This window comes from Prenolepis imparis, unplaced genomic scaffold (assembly GCF_030444845.1).
Source record: "Prenolepis imparis isolate NDT839.2.m4 unplaced genomic scaffold, iyPreImpa1.0 SCAF_8, whole genome shotgun sequence".
Classification (NCBI taxonomy): domain Eukaryota; kingdom Metazoa; phylum Arthropoda; class Insecta; order Hymenoptera; family Formicidae; genus Prenolepis; species Prenolepis imparis.
Window position 1 is genome coordinate 17,632,680 of NW_028141166.1, and position 25,889 is coordinate 17,658,568.

General features: G+C 37.2%; 1 protein-coding gene across 6 annotated transcripts in view; it reads left to right on the forward strand.

Moving 5' to 3' along the window:
• Window positions 1-25,889, forward strand: part of Sano (CABIT domain-containing protein serrano) — a 169,553-nt gene that overhangs the window by 21,479 nt on the left and 122,185 nt on the right. For 4 of the 6 annotated variants that reach the window (XM_083043795.1, XM_083043796.1, XM_083043797.1 and 1 more), the window contains one exon: window positions 23,904-23,947. The gene's annotated coding sequence lies outside the window, so the exon portion shown is untranslated. The remainder of the gene's footprint in view (window positions 1-23,903; window positions 23,948-25,889) is intronic. The other 2 variants (XM_083043798.1, XM_083043799.1) reach the window with 1 other exon arrangement.

Sequence of the window (25,889 nt, forward strand, 5' to 3'; positions counted from 1 at the left end):
CCCCCACTTATATTATAAAGTAAAATTAACATTTTTTTTCTGTAAATTTTAACAGATAAATCTTGTCTTGTAATAATACGGAACATATTTATTGTGTAAAATTAAAAATAGATATACATTGTGTTATTTTTACACTTTTTTTTAGTTGTCTTAATAATTTAACATTTGAGTCCAATTAACATAACAGCAATATGTTAAATTAACACATGAATGTGTTAAATATTTAACACAAAAATTTTAACGGGGACCGTTTTTAACAAGAAAACACAAATTTTCCAATTGTGTGATTTTTATTTCACATCAAGATCTGATTCTTTCATTTAAATATCTTAACGTTTTATATATATTTGCAGTCTCATAAATAAATTATATGCGCGCCGGAAGTATCGATCAAACGTACGGGTTTATGTTACCGCTAATTACGAGATAAATAGAAACGCGATTTTTTTTTCTCCTTACCGGATAGGGAACTCGGAACAGAGCGGCCATTAGCACGCAGCGAAAAAAAAAAATCTCCGACGGTTTTATCTCTCTCGTTAATTATCCATCGCCGGTCAAAGCGCGACGCGCGCGTCCTGAGACACGATATAAAACAATTATGCGCTATCGACGTCGCCATCGCGACGGTAACGTTCATTAATTCGTAGTTATTCTCGCGCGAATAAACTCGATTTATCGAGACGACGCGTCGCCTGGGACTCTTTTCCTTTCCTTCTTTTTTTTTTTTTTTTTTTTAATCTTTCTCTCCCTTTATCCTTCTCGGCGGGTGACCACGCTTCTCCACGTGCAATATCACTGCGCGCCATAAAGTGTCGGAGTCTGTAAGGCGGCCGTGATTGCTTGACACGTCGCAATTGAATGTCATAACGCGATAGGCGCGCAGCACAATGCGACGCGCGCGGTATTAAGCATTATATGCGTAATTTACGAAGGTTATTTACTATACAATTAGATAGCCCGCGCCAAGTATTACGATGCGCACGTACGGCGTTGCGAGCGCGAGATGCACCGCGCGGACGTGCATGGTAATGGTCCGAGGGTCTCATCAGTGGGATACGGAGCGAGAGAGAAAGACATAAATGCGAGAGCGAGATGAAGAAAGAGAGGATCCTCACTTTTTCCTCCGGCGTATCTAGGATAATATACGATATATACGGTGTAACGAGGTATGTAATGGGTAATAGTGCGTAATGATATAATGCGCACATTCCTCGACGTACGTCTGCTATAACAAACATTGTTAGGGAGAATACGCGGATTCCCCGAGACAACCGAGAGAGCCGCGGCGTTGGTTCTCGCTTTGCGAACGAGAGCATACTAACGAGGCCGCGTGTCAGAAATGAAATTACGCGAGCATGTCGATTATGATTGTTGACCAACGGTGAGGCGTTTGCTTTTCTCCCACGACCGTGTGAACGTGACGACTTCGATCCTCGGTGCTATCCTCGAATGTTCCGTTATCGTACGGTATTTTTCTACGTGTTATTTCTGTTGTCAAATTGATGTATCCGGCGAGAGTGATCGGATACCTATTTGAATTGAGGTCAGTTTCTCGACGAGATAAATATGGAAATACACCTTGGTCACATTTTACACCTTGACAACCTTGATAAGATTTAATTTTTCAGAAATTAAATTACAAATTTTAGTTGATAAAATCGTATTTAACAGCAATTTTATGTTGTCATAATGTTTTATTCGTAAAAAGAAGAAAGTAAATTAAATAATAGTCAAATGATATAATTTTTATATATATGTATATATATGTATATATAAAATGTTTTTTATTTATATTATGATTTTTTAAGAATTCTGTTTAATTGTAACCTTCTTCTTCTCAGGCCGCGATATATTTTTATTTTCAATCTGTTATCGCCGATCGAATCACTTTTTATCTTCATTATGAATCACCAATAACTTGATGTGATTGATTTATATATAATTGTGAGATTCTATACTTATCAATATATACATATAAAAATAAAAATAACTATACATATATATAAAATTTGATTTAATAAAATATAATAAATAACTTATATTCCTCGTTTTGTATAATAATAGAGATAATTTTTCAAAGAGCTTAAGAAAATTAAGCTTTTCCAATAAAAGAGACTAGTTTATAGCTTAAAAATAAATATTAATCATTATTATCACTTAGATAATGATAATAACAAATCTGAGACTGACATTTGCTTGATGCTTGCACGTATGCGCATACAGATCTGTTTGCATTTGCTGATTTAGTGCATGCGCCGATATGCTTGTCAAATGATAAAAACACACAGATAACACGCGTTAGAACCGAATTACACGGGCGTTCTCTTGTGCAAAGAGTCAATGATACCGTCGAAATATTGTCGGTATATTATACGATAAGATAGAACCGTAAGGAAGCCACCATAATTAGACTCTGCTTGCTCTCACCTTTAACTAAACGAGCTATCATATATAGCGTATAATTGTCAAATGCCATAATTGAGATTTGTAAGAAAACTCACGCGAGAATATATTTATCATATGCCATTTGTCATAGTTATGCAGCTGCGATTCCTATGAGATTTTTTTTCTTAATATCATATACATATATTAATTAATAACTTACGATTAAATCGTAAAATTTCATATTAAGAGAAATTTAAAAAGGCAAATCGTCTTGTTTTTAATCGACTAATGAACGCAATTACCAATAAAGAAAAATAATTATATCTAAATATATGCGAATTAAACGCAAGAACTTGTTATTAGGGTTTTTAAGGCATTATATATACTTTTGCTACTGCTTTTATTATGATAAAACATGTTTTACATTTGATATATATATTTATATTTATCGAAGCAACAAATACATATACATATATACATATATCTTTATCATGAAGATAAAAACCAGTGCTATTTCGCATTTCACTGCTGTTTTGCATTTCAATCTATGATTCGATTATCAGCGAAACTCTCTTTCGTTTTATCAATAACCCATTGTATACGAATGTTTATTTATTTTTGAGAATTATTAAATTCAGACTTTAAGAAAAAAATTGCAAATATCCGAAGGATTAAAACGAAGGCTTTTGCGAACGATGCTCTTGACCGCTTTCATTTCAACATCGGCTGCAATGTCAGCCCTCAAAACGTAATTCGCGGAAGTGCGCTATTGTTTGCGCGCGACTCATTCGAGCACAGTCCTAATTTCATCGAACCATTATCGGCGAACGTGACGATACGATAGATTACACGATGTCTTTTCCATTATATCCCTATACGATAGAACTTTTTTTAAGAATGGAATATAACATAAAAAAATTATATATACACTCGTCAACAAAATTAACGCATATGTATTTTAAGTCAAAATTTCGCATAATTTCAAATAAGCATAACTCCGCTAAAAATGATCGGATTTGAAAAATTTTTTTTTCACTGTCAAGCTTGAAGTCTCTACTTTAAAAACCATTCGTCAGATTTTTAATTTATCCTCCCTCCCCGTACGCCACTGCTTCAAAAGTAAGGATGTGTTTTGTCTCTAAAAAATTGCGTACTTTGACGCACTCCACGGAGTGGAATAAGCAGTAGCGTACAGGGGAGGAGCATAAATTAAAAATCTGACGAATAGTTTTTAAAGTAGAGACTTCAAGCTTGACAGTAAAAAAAAAATTTTTCAAATCCGATCATTTTTAGCGGAGTTATGCTTATTTGAAATTATGCGAAATTTTGACTTAAAATACATATGCGTTAATTTTGTTGACGAGTGTATATAATATATATTATTTATTATGATATTTATAATATAAATATTATATAATATATATATTATATAAAATATATATATGTATACAAATTTTACATATAAGTAGAATGAAAGAATTTTTAAATTGTGATATAAGGAAAACATTTGATACAATTCACGCATTTATTACGCGCGAGATGAATGCAGTGAGAATTCACGAAGTCGTCTCTTAGAAAATAGCAATAGAACGTTGTTTATATCTCCGCGATTCTTATCTTTCTGACATCGATCGGCGATGCAGTGGTGGAACTCTCGAGATACTTTTCCGAGAAATCCGATTGAATTAGTGGACGTTTACGTGGGACTGGATATGCCGCGGGATATATATATATATAGATTGCCTATGGCGGAAATCACTTAGTTTACCGCCGTGCCGAGAGTGCGGCGGTTTCTCGTTTATCAATTGATATCAATTTCATGAAGCGGAGTAGCTTCTTACTGCGGTATACATGCTTTTCTGCAAAATCTATGTTGTTTCTACGTCAATTGATCGATACATCGCGCATCATACCCCCAATGCAATCCGTGAATTACGCGCACAGCACGTATACACTCAATGACACGTATTGCGTATCATTAGCCTTGGAATTAGAAGTACGAAATATGCGATTTTCTCGTCGTGATAGAGAGATTTGATAAATTATCGACGCTTCTCGGAAACGTATTTATTAATATCATCAGTATCGTATATCGCGCAATTTTCTGGAGTCTTATCCTAATATAGAAATCTCCTCGATATTCATCGAACAGCTATTTGAATGTACATTTAATCGTAATTTGATATGAATGAAGATATTTATATAAGTTATACTTATTTTTTTGAGAATCGTCCAAATCCCTTATAACATTATTCCGTAAGAACTTGGAGGAATTGATTCTCGGGATCACGATTATGGCTTTCGGTCGCGTTACGAGCAAGTTACGCATCGCGATATATAAATATTTCGTACATATAAACGATCGGCTTAAAATACCACGTCGTAGCAATACTTACATATTATCATATGCAAGACTTACATCGGAATAAATTTTTTTCGTGCGAGTTTTGTTATATATAATAACGCTCATCGCGATTTCTCTATTTAATTGATATTCGGATCCGCGGATATCTTTCAGCAGATGCTTACAGTAGTTCGTCTAATCATTTTCTTTTAATGAAGAAATAGGTACTGTTAAAATACTAAAGAGGATCTTTCTCTTAAACTATCAAAGCCAGAACAGCAGAGCAGCGGGAAGCCTGTCGCTTCTGCATCTACTTTCGATCGTAGAACCGGAAGATCGAGTCGCCTCTCCGGTCCGGTACTCTCGAAGAAGGGAATAGAAGGGAGGAGTAGAGTTTCCATGGTCCTCGTATAGGCCAATTACAATAATTACGATAACTGTGGCGCCTGGTCGCGCGTTGTCCGGCGCTACCTTTATCCGCATTTAACCAGAACCCTCGGGACTTCTCCCTTATTATTAATCATGTTTCTAATTAATATTCCGAGTACTCGAGGTAGCGATTAGCCGCCGGGCGTGGTCGATCCCAGTTAGCATTTTCTCTAATAAATGACATCGCATATCTTCGTTAGATTTTCAACTCTCACGGTTTCCATCACCCAACAGTGCCAATCCGTCGATTCGCTTCCTTTTAATAAACGCCTCTCTCGTCTCCTTTAATAAACGTATTTCCGATCCATTAAACGTGTTCTCTTATGCTCTCTAATAATGTTCGCCTAATATTAATAGTACCGATAATCTGCAGTCGCTTAAATCTTCGGTTTACTATAGGAGCTGAAAATCATTTCGTGAATTTTTCTAAAAATTAATTATTTTCTTTAATTATCCGTAATTTATTTTCTAAAAATTGGTTATCGAAAAATAATTTAATGGTAAATAATAATTGATAAAATATATTTAGTCCATCGAAATAATAGTGATTATTTTCCAAATTAGAGAAAAATCTAAAAAAATAATTTTAGCTCTCTGCAAACATAGATCATTACACGATATAATGACGATATTTTCATTTCTATTTTACTTATTTTACGGTAATGGATATTTCTGTGTATGAACGATGCAATATTTCATTAGAAATCAGTGTCGCACGTTTTCGCGCCTCGTATAAAAGCGCGATGCAGACGTTTCTGCTATAACGAGAGAAATTGTTACACAGGATGTGAGATTTAATAACCAGGTCGGAAGCCTCTTAAGACTTTAACCGTGCGAAACTCGGTCGTCGTTAACGCGGATTAGATATTACTCCGGACAGTGCGCATCTGCCATGCTGCGTGCGCGCGTGCGAGAGAGAAAGAGCGTATCCGCGTGACCATAAGTGTCCAGCTGCAGATGCGATGGCCTGTCTTCGTGTAATAAATCTAGGAGACTATCTGCGATAGTTACTGGCGCGACAATGATGATTGTGTTTTGATTTACAATAAAATTAAAATTCGATCAAGAATAGACATCCTTACGAAATTTAAATAAATATAATATCGCGAGTCAGTCTGATCATATATTTAACTCTTTTATAATCTGCATAATTATATAAACATATAATTAGAATCTCGAAGTACGCGAAAAATAACATTTGATATTTGCATTGCATAAATGCAATTTAATTTTCAGGAAAAAAAATATAACATCAAATCAACTTTTAAATGAATAAATCAGTAAGCTAAGTTTCTAAATTAATTTTTATGTATATGTTTTACCCTGTTTTCATTGAAAGTATTTAATTTAATCGGGAAACACTGGTTCGTGTGGAAGTCGTTTTACTTGCACATGTCTCTTATTATTAATGTTACTGCAATCAAAGCATTGTTTTTTAATTGTAATGAAATAAGCTCTGAATATATAAATTACTAATATACATATATTATAAAAATAACTTATTTCGAGACGCACTTTCGTTGAGCGCGAGATAGAATATTATCGAGTGTTCGCTTTTCCATTTCGAAGTCGCTCGACACGCACGAGCTCTTCCAGTTTGTTCCGTTTTCTCGATGCACGAGTAGTCCGACGTACGTTTTATATTACTCGCCTCTTTTCTTACCTCTTCGAGAGAGTTGGCGCGCGGAACGAAGAAGCGGAGCACCAAGTTCTGCTCGTCTTTTATCTCTCTTTCTCTCTTTTTCTCTGTCTTCTCGCCTCTCTCATTATGTATCTTATTCCTTCTCGTTCCGTCTACCTTTTTCGCGCTCTCCGTCTCTTTCTTATATTCTCGCTCGATCTCACCCAGATCCCGCAGATCACCCAGACGCGATGGTTAAAATCATCCGGCATAACAACGGACAAATGTAACCCGGTGCTGGGGATAAGACTCCTCTACCTTCCTATTATGGTCGTTATATGCCCCGGGAAATAGTACCTTCTCTCCCTTCCTCCGGCATTTTTTCGCTGCTTCGTTACTGAGAAACGCCGCGTGTACTTAAAATGCGTACGGTTGCCCCCTTTTCTCTACACGCGTCTGCAAGTCTGCATATGCGTATCTGACCTTCTTCTTTCTACTCCTTTAAACCATCCCTCTCGGCGCGTCTATACGCATAGGAATAAGGCGCTTCTGGGAAAAGAAAATTTGCCTTGACACGATTCTCGTCGACGATCTGATTGTTGGGAAAAATTTCGAATTAACAGATATTACTAGAATGCATAATTTCTTTCCACGCGGTTGTTATAGTTTCTTCAATTATTTTCGGTTTTGTTTTTGAAAACGCAATGGAAATATCTTACGAAAAACTACGTTAATTAAATTTACAAAGAGTCGCATACGTTTATTTTCACGGATGTTGCACGCGCGCTCGCAGAGTCCGTCGCGGTTGCGGATTCCGCGAAAAGACAATGGATGCATTCTTTCTCGGTTTGAAGATACACGAGGCTATACGCACGCGCGTTTCGCTCGCATTGTCCTCATTTCATTTTCACGGCAATTCTATCCGTTTGACACAGTGCAGCCTTCGTGGGACGACCTTCGCGAATAATACCCACGTTCCACGACGAGCGCATAAGAGCGCATACGGCGAGTAGTGCGGCATATGTTCGTTCTTTTAGCTACCCGTATGCGTATGATTACTAAGTACAACCGGCTATTATTATTCCACGGTGAAATTAATTCGTGCGTATACGCTATAGTCGCGTAATACAGTGTACATTTATTTACGTTAACGGACCATTACAGCTCCTCGAAGAATGTCCCTTTGTTCTTATTTTACTCTCCGCACTACCGTCAAATATATTTCTTCCAACGATTGCCATATCGACCTGCATTTATCTTTAAAAAATTATTTTCTATCTTAAAGATGAAGAGTAAATGTATAGAATATTGAGAATATTTTTTTTCCAAGTAATGTGCAAATTTCTATAGCGGCATATTTCCAACACAATCAGAATTTCTATTTCCTATATGCTATTATATATTCGCGTTCGATATTTTGGCGTTCACGCCTCTAGTCTACGATATAAAAAAAAGAAAAACGGTATATGCGGTTGAAAAACGATATATGATCTACTAATTTAACCGCTGGAGGTTCAGAGAAACGACTGGCTTAATCTAGTCGGCTCTTACATACTGTGAAACGATATATAGGTATATATATATACACACACCCCCATACACATGTACATACATATATATATATATATATATATAATATATACGCGATCCGGTTTGCCCTCGAAGATGTAACCTTCCACTTCTTAGAAACTAAAGGAACCAATTTGCCGCGAAGGGTGCGGGTTAGCAGCGATCTTCTCCTTCTATTATGTTACAAATTAGCTTCAATCGAAGCGAATAGATCCGCCGTGGCTAGGATTTGTTGATTATGAGTGAATGCCTGGGGGAGGAAGAACGGGAAGGGGAGAGGATATACGCGGATCTTCTGTTGGCGCGCAGAAAAGGACATGTAGGAGAGATGAAGGTCCTATTTTAGCCGCAGGGAAGGTTGGTAGGATCCCGATCGGAAATAATCTAATGGATCTTCTTGATCTGTGCGACACGGGGGTGATGGAACCTTTAGATCCCGCGCGTGATCTTCTTGGAAAAGCGACGAACAAAGGACTCCTGCGAATCGCATTTGTCACGCTTGACGTTCTACGACGAAGATAAACTGCTCGAAAAGTCTCGTATGTCAGAGATGAATGTATCGATTGGTACCGATAGAATGTGATACAAGCATAAAATTTACACATACATAAACACTTACATACACAAATATACAGACATATATACATATTTAATAGAAGATAGAATACGATATCAATTATAATACAAATACGATATTATTTTTTAGAAGAAATATTATTGCCTTTTTTAAAGAAAAAATACTGTTATGTATGTCATAGCATATTAAAGATTTCAGCTGTAACGTGCAATTTAAATAACGCGGATACCCGTTATAGAAATTTACGCATCTTACGCAATCGGTTAAAGAGTCTGTCACATTGTGACGAATGCGACACACTTTCACGCAGTCTGGCCGGAAGCCCAACAATCAACACGCGGTATTTGCTAGGTTAAAATATTCAAGGTCAATCTACGATCGGTTTCATCCGTGAAGTAATTATCGAAGAGTCGGTTTCCCGTCACTTTTTTTTAAGCTCGCGTAATATCGTATTAAAATAGTCCTTATACCTGATGCAAGATCATAAATCATTGTCGTATAGGAAAGCGAGTTAATAATCGCCATTTTTTTGCAACGTCTGCAATTATCCGCGTTACGAAACACCTTCTTTCGCTTCTGCCGATCACTTTACAGTCGAATTATTGTGTATCGTATTATGATTTGTGCAACGCTTTTTTAACAATGTCCATATACGAAAGACTGTCATCCTTTTGGACGAAGCCTTTGCTGGTTGCCGCAGATGAATTGTTCGGGATGAATGGATCCGATAACGCCCGCAGTTTGCATATATGTATATTATTTGACCACATATACATATAATTTACAGTAGAAAACGATTTATGCGTATAGTTAGTATATCGTCGTGATTCTTATTACATTTTTTACGAACTCGATAGTGTACCGGGTGTCCCATTTTAAAGGACCCACTCAAATATCTCAGAAACACTGCGTTAAATAAAAAAATGTTTCCTACAAAAGTTGTAGGGTTTCGAGGGGGACATAACATAGTAATATTCATATGACCTTGGGCGGCGTCTCCAAGGTCAAGTGAAGGTGAGAATAAATTTTTTAAATGGAAACCCATATTTTTTATTATAACATCTTTTTCTACTAATTAATTTGAACAACTTTTATCTGAAGCATTTTTTTATTTTCTTCAAAATTCATTCTCACCTTCACTTAAGGTTAACCTTCACTAACCTTGGAGACGCCGCCCAAGGTCAAATGAATATTACTATGTTATGTCCCCCTCGAAACCCTACAACTTTTGTAGGAAACATTTTTCGATTTAACGCAGTGTTTCTGACAATGAGATATTTGAGTGGGTCCTTTAAAATGGGACACCTGGTATATCCTTAAATTCAGTACGTATACGCGTCTCTTGCGTAATTCTTTATCAAATGAATTTCAACACGTCGGACATGCAACCGAACTATCTATCAACGTTTTCGACATAGCAGTTACATGATCCTTGAAAACATTCTCGTTTCTTTGACGTTATGATAGTATGCATATATATATATACTTATTATATAGTGCTGTGAATTCAATAGATTTCTTATTCATCCACAGAATGATTTAAATGAAATGAATATCCGTATCTCTCTGACAAGTAGAAAGTAAGTCTAAAAAGTGTGTTCGTCTGTTCAAACACTTTTTAAGATTACTTATTGGAAAGATTCTCACAAAGTTTTAAAAGCGTGACTATAGACGACAAAAACTCATCTTTCAATTAATTTTACCGTAAACTTTATATTGAAATATTATCAGCGGTATGTTTAATATTTGCGATATTAAATGTGACGAAATATGAAATCGCCCTTCTATCCGCTTTTTTTGCCAAGAAAACTCGTCAGGATCTCGTCAGTGAATCTGCCGTTAAACAATAACGAGGCAATTGCATACGGCAACGTGTGTATTTTAATTTTTGCATCTCACTTAAACATCCGCTGATAATGTTAGCGGCCAGCTACCAACGCTGGTTTTTACTAACGAACTTTTGATTACGCTAATTATTCGCCGCGTGTTAGGCGTCTCGGATCACGAGAAGCGCGAATCGTGTCTGCGGTCAATAATCAAGATGTTTCGATCGCGCATCCGACTCGGGTGGAGGAACCCGTGAAGGATCTTGTCTGCCGAGTATACGTTTATACACCGCACGTAAATGGATTTAATAACATTGCTGCGAGCGAGATTGACAGCTGTAAACGAGCGCACATTGCAACATTGCGAAGCAGTGCGTTAAGTCGCTTCGCTGAGCATATCGTTACGAGCGAAGCTCTCTCTCTTCGAGCATCGCGAACATTATTCACCCTCTTTCACGCAACCACGCCTTTTTCATTATCATAATTTTCTCTAAAGTCGTGTACCTTTCGGTGTAAACAAACAGAGAGAAACTACATTTCGCTATATTTCGAGCAAAATTTTTTGAAAAGAGCAAACTAGATAAATTAGCCTTGAAACATTCTCTATCAGATTGTGTGATAGAAAGCAAATTTTTCTCGAAGCTTTATTCTCCACTCACTAAAATTTTACACAGTTTCCTCTTTTATATAAATTTTATATAAAAGCGGCGACTTTATTTATTTATAGTGTGGACTTGGTTTGTGCATCTTTCGATACGGAATTCTTTTACTTGCGTCGTTCCGTCATTATTCCGATCTATCTTTTCCGTCGCATTCGTACCGAGAAGCGCAGCGACGAGTGAAGAAATCTGATTAGATTCTCGTCTCGTCTCCTGCGGGGGGGAAACGAACGACGAGACGAGGACTCCTCCCCGTGATAAAAAAGACATTCGCGCATTCGTAAAGATCGCGACACGCTATCGGCGTCGTTACGCGCTCGAGCGCGCGCGTCGAAATGACTTCCAATGAAATGGCAAAAATGGCTCGTTTATTTTTGCAACTTCCGATATGTCGGCCGCAACCTGACTTTGTCTCTTCGGCAACACGCGGCGGCGAATTTCGTGTATGTGTGTGTTTGTGTGTGACTCAGCGCGAATAGGGACCGATGTGACGCGACTCGTAGCGAAATAAGCCAAGTAATACTCTCTACTTGTCAAGAAATGTCAATCACATTCTGTGATTGGCGAGGTAGAATATTTGCGTCTAACGTTTGCCACTTGATTTCCCATTGTTCGCTTGTCAAATGATATTCTGAAACGCGTCTCTCCGTGAAGAATATCCGAATTTAGGCAATCGATCTTTGAATTAATCAAACGTGATAATGTAAAGCGTCTAAAGTATATATACTTTTTTCTATACGCATTAGAATCTCTATCTAAATTTTTTATTATCAGGAAAGTAATGGAATATTATTTCAGAACGAATAATCATATATGATTTTTTTTTATATACGTCATTGTGTTTAATAGCAAAATTATTATTTTTTAAAATATTCTATATTAATAAATGCACATGTATAACTTAATCTGCTCTACATTTTCAGCGAAAAATCAATCTTATGACAAGATTTACAATTGTTTATTGACTCACCAAATTTGAAAAAAAATTTGAGTGAATATTACTAATCTATATAATATTATTAATCTAATACAAGCGATGATAATTTATTTTGACGTATTTAATGCAAGAAAAAATTCATATGATTTACTTCACTCGCTTTTCACTTTATAATATTTATTAAGGCTGCAATGAGGGATTACATTCAAGAGTTTTAAAGAGAATATCTCAGCTATATATATAAATAAACAGAATTTCGCGGCTTTTCAGCGATGATGATGCACTCTCGATGCAACATGCAAAACTTTTACGCAAAATCGTCTCGTGACTCGACGACGAAAGTGAGCTCGTTCCTCCCGCGCAATATTAAGTTTAATATCCTCCTCTCTGCTGGAGACCATTAGTGTCGATCGTTAGGCAGGTCTGTCTTACGTGCGGAACAGAAATGCGATCCGCCGCGAATGGTCCAGCGCGCGTTTCGTGCGCTTCTCGAAGTACCTTCGACTTGCGCGAGCAACTATGTATATCGACCTTTACTATGCACGCGCGCACGCATGGGTGCATTCACGATTCACGCCGAGCGTTTCGCTGCACGCAGCGCGGTCGCGTTCTCGCAATTTACGTTATTTAGGAGTGCGCTTCGAAATTGTCCGTGGAGAATGCTTCTTATATGCATAATCATCAGTATTACTTAAGGTACACACACACAACGAAAGCCGAAGAGAGTTCACGATCAATTTCGCGCAATCTTGCTTTCATGCTTTGTCCTCGCATACGGTACGCAATTTCACATATCTCTCTTTACGTAGTCGAGGCACGTCTTTGAAAATATCCAATTTTCTATTTAATATGTAGATGCACAGTTTAATGATATTAAATTATCCGTGGAAATTAAAGCTATGTGTTTTGATAGGATCAATTTATTCAATCAAACTTTTTCAATTGTCAGTTTTTTGTTATCGCGAAAAAAATCGTAGTATATGCAACGTTGAATTTTTATATACGTGGACATAAAACTCGCTTTCGTCTATACATTTGAAATCCGAACTAAATTTTCAGTTATTCAAGAATTAAAGGAGCCAAACTGCGATGCGCAGATAAATGTTTAGGTAGAGATGACAGAAGAAAGAAGGAATCAGAGATCGACTCTATTTCTCTTTTCTTTTTTTTTTTTCTTTCTCTCTCGCCACTTCTTTCATAGCACATGAATGAATACCGAGCGGAAGTAGGTTACTATTACGTCATGCGCAGTATGCTCACGGAGTCGCCGGATAGTTTCGCGTCCATATTCGCCCAGATCTTGGCAATAGACTAGGCCGCGGAGAAAGTAATTAGAGAGGCGGAGAGGGAGCATAGTTTCCGCTCTGCTAAATTCAAGGTTACTTATTGTCGGTCTGCTTGCCGCGCTACAGCGCGAATCCTCATTGCTTTTTCTCCTCTCGCGCTAGTCTCAGAATTTCTGGTCAATATAATACGAGGCACAGTTGCCATATGATTTAGTAGGGATTAAGTTAATTTTTTTTCTTCACAATTTTCCAACGTTAAATATTTTAATAAATAATTACAAATAAAAAAAATGTTCTTCAAGGAAAATCAATTGCGGAGATAGAATATAAAATATGATTTTGTTATGCATATAAATGCCTCTGAAACTTAATTCGCGAGATAAAGACTAAGTGCGAGTTTCGATATGAGAATCGAATATGAAATTGATGAAGGCGGAAGCGAAGTAGATATCAATCCTCATTCGTACGCGAGTACGATATAGGTTTTATCGCTTACGTGATGCTTTTTTCCATGTTAGCCGTTATTAAAGATACCGACATAAAGGAAGCTTGGAATTAACCATTTAGCGGCGAGCCTTACTCTCGATATCTTCGTTTCACATCTAATAATTGTACAGACTTATTTGATATCTCGTTGGGTAATATTTACGACGACTATTCGACCGACGCGATTTATTACTTCTTTGCCACGCCAAGACATAGTTATTCATAACCGTGTGCAAAACATGCGGTACGGTGGCCGTAAACGCGTATGCGCGAATGCCGTCGTACGCGTAATATCTCAATTTCGCGGAAGAGATACGCCAGAGAGCGATCGTCTAGCAGCCCCGTGTGGTTTCACAATCGATCGCCGCCATTAATTTCGGCGGGCGTGCAAAACGCAGACTCTTTGTCGTTCGGTCGGGACCTTTCGGGCCAGCACAACCGGCAGGAATTTAACGACCGTGTAGGCGACAGTGAAAGTAGCGTTACTTAATACCTTATACATCGCGGCTCGTAAATAACAATAAGGCCGCGTACATATATGTGTTCAACTGGATCGGGACCGACTTTTGTCATCCCGCTGGGGACGACGTTTAACGCGGCCGGATGCATTGGCCAATGGACTAGGGGGCACAATAAGATACGACATAAATGAGATACCGAAAGAAATGGTTCGGGTTACGCGCGTGCAGGAAAAAAAAAACTCGTCTCATCATTTCGCAAGGTTATTTCTACGGGGAAGCAGAGAGATGCAAGTTCAAAAAGTCTGTGCAAAGTTATACGGATGTGTAATTCCGAAAAAGGAATACACGCAGTGAATCAATTTTATTGTTACACCTCTCCGACTTTTATTTCTCTTCCCTTTGTCTCGTGTTTCAAAATTTTTAACGCGCTCTAAAGTTATATAATCTTGATTGTACGATCTGAGAGATGATTCATAGGTCGGGCAGCATCTCGGAATAAATTTCCCTTATATTACTATGTACCCGGAGGTTTAATATCACTAAAACGTCACGCGTTTTTCTCCGCTTATTACGCTGTCCGGGGATCATCGTCGTTTAATGTAGAACATCGGCGGACGCGACCTTCGCCGAAGCGGCTCTCCGTCCATTAATAAAAAGATCATACCGCGCGACACGTGCATTTCTCCGCGCTGATCTTGGGCCTGGCGCCGTGTAGATCGAGGATCCCTTAATTGTGCACTTGCCGAGCCCGAGGAGACAGGTTTCAAGGCTACTACGACCGATCATCGTTTTACCGAAGAGGTTCGTCCTCTTCTCTCTCTCTCTCTCTCTCTCTCTCTCTCTCTCTCTCTCTCTGCTTCTTTCTTCTGTCCCTCTCATGCTCGCGTCTTGTAGAAAAAGTCAGGGAGACGTGTCCTGCAAATATAACTTATATAGACGATATATCGCTGGCTTATCATTTTATAGAATGTAGAATGTAGAAAAGCGAACAGGCAATTTCTCTACGCTTCGCGTATGAGATTGCTTTTTACGAGGCGGATATACGCGAGAGCGTCTTCTCTCTTTGAAATGTTGCTTTGTGCTCTCTTGCGAAGGCGTTTTAAATGCACCGCTTGGTATTTAAAGGATAAGTCGAGTATTCTTTAGTCCGATAATAAGTTTTCACTAAGTTAATAATTATCAATATATCATCGATATAAAGATCTTTATTTTAGAGGTTGATTAATTATAATATAAAAATCTTATAGCGCTTAATTGAATTGAATAAATGCAATTAATACAGGAGAATGTACTACATACGGTGTAATACAATAATTTTTATTTTTGAAATATATCAAGTTGCAATTACCATATACATTTGCCTCGCGAGTTGTCAAAAATCGAAAATATGCGAATAAATGTCAAATCTCTCATACTCGTACCGTTATCAATACTTGTCATCTGTGGGCCGAGGTATAATTTCAATGTATAAATGGGCATGTATGTATGTACTTGTCCCATACGTGAAGAGGCTTATATTGCATTTTCCATGCCCGTCTATATTTGCATCCTGACTCACGTTGTTTCTATGACTTGAAATTCGTAGCTGATAATATAGCGTTTTCTTCCAACACGATTGCGATGCATAATTCCGTAATGCCGCGCTGACACATACAGCTATTTATACCTTCAATGAAAGAACGATACCGGGATAATTGCACCAAGTTCAATGCTCGTCTCATTGATATGTGAAGTGGACTCTTCTATCTAATTACGGCCATTAACGCTGAGACTCTTTCTTGCGGTGCATTCATAATATCGTATACACTTTAGAAGGTTTTTATCGCGTTTCCGTTAATATTAATGTTAAAATTATAAGAAAAGAGAGAGGATATACTGTATATTTATAATGAATACTACAGAAGAGTCGGTGATTTCGTCGAAAAGCGTCAAGATAGTTACCGAAGAAACCGCTGAATCGCTTGAGGCATTCCTATATTGAGACATTATGCATTAAGACATTATTTTTGCAATTTAAATTTCAAGGAATAAGAAATCATCTAAAGATATTATTTAAATCGTTATTTAGAGAGGAACATAGTATTGCTTAAATTTATTAATTAATATAGGGATATAAGTCTGCGTGCAATATAGCTAATTGAATGCTTTCTCAATTAGATAGTTCATTAATATCTCATCAATTAATCGCACGCATCGTTTACACTGAGAATAATATGTCTGTTCTCGCATTAATTTGTAACGTAATTAATGTGTAGCCGCCCTTTTCCTCTGGGATGTCTCATCACGAAAACCGAATGCGAGCAGGCGTGAACCGGAAATTCCGCAAATGCATCCGTGCATCGCACGAGCAAAATGTCAAGGTCGCGACAACGCGCTTTCGCGATTCGCTTAGTATCATTCGTATTATTGTATGAAACATGCCTGGTATAGAGGATCATTTTTAGTACAAATAAAAATATAGAAAGGAGTAAAAATCAAGCGCGATATTTTTAATTAAATAAATCGTAATAAACATGAAACAGATGTTTGCTCTTTCAATTTGTAAAAGACAAACGTCTCTTTCTCCCAGATTTCCAAGATACTTAAGAAAATAAATCATTGTTAGATAATGCGAGAGAAAGAAAGAAAGAGAAGAAGAAGAAGAACAACTCGTTTCTTTAAGAGGCCAATGAACGTATGTATCTGTCTAATCTGTCCAGTTTGACAGCTCGCTGTGTAGGTGTTGCCGTGCGCCTTCGACACCTTCGGCGATATGTATAACGGCGTGTAAGTCGTCGCTTTACAAGGTTAGGTAGGAATTCGATCTCCGTCGCTGTGTTAAGAGATACACGACGTGCGAGACGACGTTACGGAGAACGTTGCGCCTGGAATTAATCATCGGCACCTTCTCTCTCGCGGCCGCGCTCGTTGTCATGTGAATGGTAACGTGTAGATGTGTTTGCATATACATATCTTCGCGCGATGCGTTTTACACAAGTCCGAGCTCGGCTCCAAGAGATGAATAATTTTCGTATTTAATTAATTGCGATTTAATGGACGATAGGGAACGTAACGGGTCAACCGCGTAAGACTTACTGTGCAGACTTATTAAACATTCGCTTTCTCTCTTTCTCTTTCGTCCTTTCGCTCTTCTTTTTTTCTCTCGCGAGATTTTAAAAAAATTACTCGAGATTATAATCGGCTTTGCAAGGGAAATCACTTTTTTGACCGAATAAAGCGATGACTTGCGACGTGTTCGCGCACGTTCTAATTGATCTTAATTGTCGGCTAATAATCGAGTACACAGGCGCGTCTCGTCGCGCTCTAGTTTGTTAGTATGTATCTGCTTCCAGTTTAATTAATCGCACATTAATTATTGATTACAAAGCAACGCGCGCGTGATCATAAAATTCCGCCAAGTTGCGCGTCAGATCAGGCAATCTTGTTTCGGATTGTCATGTTTTTTTGTTACAAAGGATCTTCTACCTGTATATTTAATTAAATCAGAATTTAATCGGGAAGTTGCGGAAATTCCAATAAATTAGACTTCTGAAAAGAGTAAAAGATCTTACTATGACAACTGATTGTTTTAAAAAAGCTTTTTCCTTCACTGATTAAAATAGAAAGTCAAACTGATCATTCTTAAGTTAGATATATGGAATATCGGCAACATTCTGTGCTGTGAAAAGACCTCGCGATGTCATAGGTCGCTCAACGTCATATGTATAGGCATTTTCGTATTTTACGAGGATGCATTTTTCACGGAGGAAAGTGTCAAGGACCTCTGGCGTGAGATCTTTTCATGCGCGACTCTGTCCGTAAGGAGCGAGAGAGTTCAAACTTATCTCGAGGAGGAGAGGGCCTGGTTCTCCACGAACAACACAGTCTCATGCGCACACGCGCGAGGATAACACGCTGTACAACTCCCCCTCTATCCCTCTCTTTCTCTCTCCCACTCTTGATCGTTGTCTTGAATCTTGACGTCCCTTTTCCCCTGTTTCTCCTGTGCCTCCTCGCCTCACCCCGTGTTCTCGTTCCGTCTTTCTCCGGTGTGTTTGAAGCCGAGAGCCGGCCGGTCCTGCTATAACCCGGAGTTGGCTGACGGTCGCCCCATGTATGGCAGCTTGTTTTATGCTGCCTGCATCGCATTGTGATGCACAACGCGCGAGCGAGCGCAAGCTCGGCCCGTTGCACTCTTCGGTCGAAACGCGCACGCGATATCCAGCGCATCGGGCCCTCGGCTGCTTTTAATGCGCGACGGACCCCGGACGTACGTAACACGGTGGCGGGACCAATCGCGATACCCGTCGATCGTCAAATACTTGTACGATGATCGACTAACGGCGAATGTTGGATGGAAAACAGAGATCGCTCGAGACTCGTTGAAAGCGGTATAATTTCAATAATTTCGGCGTTGCAACCCATTTCTACGTTTGATCGTGACTGCACGATGCACGAGCAATCTTCTCGAATACTTTCGAAACGTATTTTTCGTAATGTATAAGTGGAAAAAGAAATATATTTATATACTTACAGTTTGTTGTATCTGGACACTGATTGTCCAATTTCATTTCGATTGTTTTTTTTTTCTACTTAAAGTACTATAATCTCGAGCTTTTTTGACAAAAAATCTTCCAACATTTCTGCGTAGATAATTCTTCATATAATTTTTCTAAATTTTATTAAATAATAAATTACATTACACATACAATATAAAATGTAAATTTTGTATATTATTTTAACATTTATTATAAATGCTTATAATTAATATTAATTATAAATATTGTATAATTAATTTAATTTATGACAATTGACAAACGACGACGTAGCGTCTTTTCAAAAGTCGCTGATGAATGGCAGAAATGTTCCAGCTTTTTGCGAACACACGTGTATGCACGTATGGACGATCTTTTCGCGCACGTTCCTCGGTACATACTTGGCGCGGGAGGACGTATAGAAGGGAGGGCAGGCGAGAAAGGGCGCCCCGACCGCGACGGCGACTTCGAAACGCGCGTAATGGCATTCCTCGTTCTCAGCTGCATTCGCACCCTGACCTTACTCGTCTATATTCGGGCCTGGTCGTGATTGCCTTCTACCTTTTTACCATCCGGTAACCAACATATCCGCACGTCTGTATGTGTTCGCCGTTCTTTGCACGCGGTTATGGGATGGGATGGGTGCGTATTGGATGCGGATCTTTTCACGATCTAACGTGATGGGGAGATAGTATTACATATATGTGTATGTATCTGCGGATTTAATCTGGAGTTTCTCGTTTACTCTCTCGTATTAATTTTTACACAATCTTTATTAAAAATTTAGATGAGAATTGTACAGTTCGCGGCTATTTACAATGGAATAAAAATTTAACTTTATATAAGGATGAAAAATACGCCAATTTTAATAAAAAATAGATAAATGTATTTCATAAGTTTTATATTATTCTTATTATTAAAAAAAATGCATATATAATTGAGATAGTTATTAATTAAAACAAAACTATAATCTTATGAATTAATGTGCATTTTGTTAGATAGATAGTATATAAATGTTGAAATGTGAAATTTATTGGATTTTTATTGATTCAACATGTAGATAACGGTTTCTAACAGTTTGAAAAATTTATTTTAACGAATTTCAGTAAAAATTATCTACAGATAGTTTGCTAACAGCAAAAGAAATAAAAAATTGGATGTGACATAAAATAAAAGAATGAAACGTGATTTCGTAATACGGCCGTGTGGCTCGAACTTTTGTAAAAAAAAAAAAATATTGCGGTCGGAACCAGTTTCTTATTCCGAAGTGTCCCTTTGTCATCGAAGGTCGCCTACTTGGTTGTTTTCGCCATTGGACGACAACTTTTCCGACTACGCTGCATCGCGGATTTACGGTAAAAACTAGTTTCACCGGACAGCCTATTTTAGTCCTCGCTCGCAGCGTAACGTGGAAGCATCGCGCCGAGAGTGGATTTATTACGTCTCGTAATTAACGGTCTTGATGGTGCGATTTTAACACACACGCTTCATATGTTCGAACGAAAGCGCGGAGAATATTAATAGTTTCCGTTATTGACGTTATAATCGTAGATAAAAAAGCTAAAGCTCAAAACGAGCGAAAAGATTGTAACTTAATTATGTACACACTCCATCCTTTATTAATTGATTCATTTACTGTATGAAATGTAGGATATGTCCCTTGTCTCATATGTCTTTCACAAAAACAAATACTTTTTTATACTTTAAAAGTAATGATTTTCCTTCTACGTTTATATAATCTGCGGCTAGAATTTGCTTCGGTCTTATTCACTCGATTTAATACAGCAAAATAAAAGTAGGAAAATCTCTCGTTGAACATTTCCCGCATACCATTGCGTATTATGGTAAAAGCTCATCGAATTGACTGATACTTAGCTCGAAATATATATTGCAAATCCTAAACGGTTAAGAGTCCCCTCGCATAGAACACTCGCTTCGGTAAGAAGAGAGAAGTAAGAGGTGGATTATAGTCTAACTAATATGCGAATATGTTTACGATCGTTTAATTGGATGAAACGCAATAGTAATTAGTACAGGGTTTATGTAGATTTTATTACAATCGTCGGATATGGACTTATAATAATAATAATGACGATTTACAAACAGTACGTGACAGCGTTTAAATTAATTAAACTCATCTCACAAACACCCGAGAGAAAGAGAAAGAGAGAGAGAGAGAGAGAGAGATTGATGATGCTCGCTTATCCTTCCGGTATAAACGTACCGCAATCGCGCGTGAAAAACGAGTAAATCTCGGATTAATCGAAGCACTTAGCGATTTTGTAAGCTTAATTAGTGCAAATACGACCAGTAATGTAAGATTTATGCAAATTTTATCGCGACCAGGAATAATCCGATCAACGCGCTACCGCAACTACGCGTCTGATGCATTCGCGCGAGCGTTAAAATTAATTAAACTCGTTATGCGCGATTGATCGTCCCCTCGTCCCTTTTTCGGGATCCGAGCTCCCTTCCGAAATAAATGGCCCCTAAATTATGTCGAACCGCAGTCGCAACCGTGGTTTAATTGGCCGAAAAACATTCCAACGTGCGAGCATTATGCAGATTTTTATCCATGTAGTAATTCGATCGATCGCGATACACGTATGCATGCGAGCCCTTATATTTATCGCAGATCTTGTGATTAAATATGGGCATATATATTTCTTCCGTTCGGCACTATCATCGTTCCTCGCGCACAACAATACGAGTCCTAAGCATTATACGAGCGAAGGAGCGACTTTCCGCGTTAACTGCAAACGAAGTAGAATTATGCAAACACGATCCGATCAGCCGCATCTTACAATATGCGCAACCTTGACGCTTCGTTACGGTACTTTTCTTTGCAGAGCGCACATTTACAAGCGCGAATGCGCTTCTCTGTCTCTCTTTTTCTCTCCCTTTCTGTGGCGCAAACAGCGGCATCTTAATTGCAAAAATAAAGCTCTCCTCATCGTCGTATCATCTATATCCCAGCGGATACAAATTACACGCTTAAGCGAGTTACTGTTACACGAGCAATAGCGTACCGCGCTAGGAGATAGAGAGCGCGAGAAAGAACGATGCGTATATCCTTGAAGGTCATCTCATCGTGTTGGCGTCATCGGCGCAATTGCATTCTATATCGCGAATAAAATTACAAGACGCGGCGACCGAATGGCCCCGGTCGCGCGGCATTGAACGTGATGATGCTCACTTTCCTATACTTATAATTATTTATAAACACACGTGACTCTCTCTCTCTCTCTCTCCGCGGATCCATCTACTATATTTTGTTCGCCGATATTAATTAGACGTTTGTTTCTCGACGAAGCGCGACGAACTGCGCTTATTAATTCTTATAGCATGAATTAATGTATTACGGATGTGTATGATACGAAAACGGAATTGCGAGTAAAATGAATCAATGATTAAAGTATTTATAGCTAATGAATATAATTGGACTATAATACGCAAATATCAATTTTTTATTATATAAGAGAGAGTTAATTTTATCGCAAATTTATATACACATATACGCAAATTGTTTAAATCGATTCGATTTAACCTGGTTTCTGAATCCTAGAAAAAAGAGAGAGAAAGAGAAGCAGAGCTTGTTCGTTAATCTTTATTTTGAATGATCAGATCAGTGAACCGCAAAATTTTCTTCGTGAATGGGGAAAGAGTGAAAAGCAAAGGAGGTCGAGTCCTTTTTCTTATTTAGATGCGCAATCAGGCATATAATTGCGCCGGAGAGGTGAGGGGTCGCGTGCGCCGTTTTTTGTCGCGTTAGATCATCTGCCTTTCTCCCTTCGCCTTGGCTCGTACTTGGTTTGCTTTTTTTCGTTTCTCGTCGCGAGGGATCTGTTGTTTGCGCCGGCCTATAACTAATAATCATTAGTATTTTTAGACAGCCGAAGGTAAAATGTTACATTCGCCGACCATCGGCTTTGTCAGCAATTGATTCAACATATGTTAATCAATCAATCAATCAATCGGAAACGAACATTGTAATGATGTAAGCGGAAAATATTAGATTGTAATTTATATCCGCATATATACGTTTTCATTTTCTGTGTAGAGATTATATTTTGTATACAATATCCTTGAAATTTTAGAATGTGTAGTTTGAAATATCTTTTGGTTTAGCTATATAGATATATATTTATGCAATAATGTGTTCTTTGTTTTGTACTCACGAAGACATCATTTATTTTGCCATGCAGTGTAAATATTGCCAAATCTTACAGCTATATTTTGACTCTCATATATATCACTATTCCTGGTTGCACACGAAAAAAAATATACTTGATCCTTACCTCGAGTCAATATTTAATAATGATTAGCATTTTTAAAGTCCGTGCAACAGGCATTCTTATGAATATATATCGTTAAATTATGCATGCGGGGGTCCCGCTTTGCAAATATTTGTTACATTTCTATTTAACGGTTAATCGCGCGAAGTATTTCTTGCTCGAGGAAACGTTTAGTCGGTAAATAATCGATTATCATACAAAATATTGCATTTTAATTTAGCGTGCGTGTAAACGGGTAAAAAAAAATTAGATAAAAATGCCAAAATACATTGTACATCGTGCTGCTTGCGTAAAAATTCAATTAGCAAATTAACGCTTTAATCAGCTGATTTCTGTCAAAAAATATTAATGAAGCGAAAATTTGCTATTTAAATATTCTAACGTACATATTTGTATTTATATTTATATTTATATTTATATTGCAATATGAAAATATTTTTTCTAAACTGCATTGTTTATAGATATTCGACACACACATATATATATCTACATAATTTGAATATTTTGTTTTCAGATCAATGTGTGCTGTGTACTACAACTCAGCTATTGCAGGTATCGGTGAGTGAGAAATCCTTTATTTTGTAACATTTCTATAGCGGTAATGGGGCGTGTATAATAATGTTGAAAATATTAAAATACTAATATATTTTAAATATGTTATAATATCTTATCCGCAATTAATATTTTTTGACAAAAATCAGCTGATAATTGTCAAAAATATTAATTGAATTTAAAATATTATAACATCCCTTTCTAAGAAAGGCATGTTAAGTCGATTCTCGCAAATATTGTTGCATCTTTTCCGCGATGCTGATTGACTGTTTCGATTCGCATTGTGCGTTATATTCGTAGCATCGAGAGGCTGTCATCGCGAGGGTTAGTAGTTTAACAGTTTGTTGAAAATAAAATTAAATAGAATAATATGTTTTAAATAATATATTATAATACTTCAAACTGGATTAATATTTTTGACAGTTATCAGCTGATTTCTGTCAAAAAATATTAATTGCGGATAAGGTATATTATAACATATTATTTACAACTTATTACTATATTTTAATATTTTTAACATATTATTATTTTAAAATGTAATTTAGTAAATTAACGCTTTATTAATATTTTTTGACAGAAATTAGCCGATTAAAGCGTTAATTTGCTAATTAAATTTTAAAATAATAATATGTTAAAAATATTAAAATAATATGTTGTAAATAATTTTAAGTATTATAACATATTATTTTATTTTATTTTATTTTGAACAAACTGTCGAACTACTAACTCTCGCGATGACAGCCTCTCGAATAATGCACAACGCGAATCGAGACAGCCAATCAGCATCGTGGAAAAGAGGCAACAATACTTGCGAGAATCGATTTAACATGCCTTGTTTAGAGAGGGAAATTTTAATAATTTTATTATATTATGTAACTTTCGTAAAATAATGTGAGAAAGGTAACACGTGCGTCTACGTATCTATACGTCAATACACGCGTTAAGATGACGGAAATTTACAGACTAGCTTACCGAATCACGCATAATGCACATGTGCACTTTTCGTCATGCTATTTATGCAGGATTTTCATGCAGGAATGTTGAATGCTAACCTTGATAACTTGTCGAACGCGCTTTTCTGCTTCCTTCTGGAAAAAATAGCCCGTTGCCAAGAAAACGTATCCGTCATGCATTCCGTTTTCTCGTGCTTTTCCCTGCATTTACGCGTTCCTCGAGTCGTATTTAAATCGCATCGCCTGATACTCTTTTCCTGTTTACTTTTACGGTCGACTGCGCCCGAGATAGGACTACTTGGTGATCAACGACTTTTAATCATTTATAGCGATGTTACACTTTCCTATTCACATTCACGTTTACCTTCTTTTATGCACGTAATCGTGCATGCGTGACTGCATGGCAGTTTATTGGAAATTTGTATCGAAACTCTCTCTCTTTTCTCGGTTAACCCTTTAATATCGTGGTTTTGGCCATTTATTTTGATTTACGATTATTTTATTTATTACAGAATATTAAGAGCGCGAATATAAAAGAGAAATTATTATGCACATCAGGAAAATTGATTAAACATTTATTAGAAATTATGTATATATATTGCCGAGATAATTAAAAATTTTTTAATATTTTACACAATATTTTTTTAGCAAAGTTCTTAATATATAAAATGAGTTGAAAAATTAGTTGTATTTTTCTTTTTGAAAAGTTAAAAATTTTTTGTTTTAAATCCTATTATCTTTAATTGAAAAAAAAAAAAAAATTAGCTGCATTTTTTGGCAGTTAAATTATATTACTTAATTTATTGGCGTGATCGTAAAGTTGAGAACACAAGATACAAGAAAATGAGTGAAGATGAGGAATTCTGTCATTAAATTACATCGAAAGGCGTATATGCAGTAGGTCACGCACTTCCCTGTTACACTGATATAACGTAATTGCCCTCGTTGGCTCTTCAGAGAACAGCACGCGATACGGTATCTTATAATTAACTCAC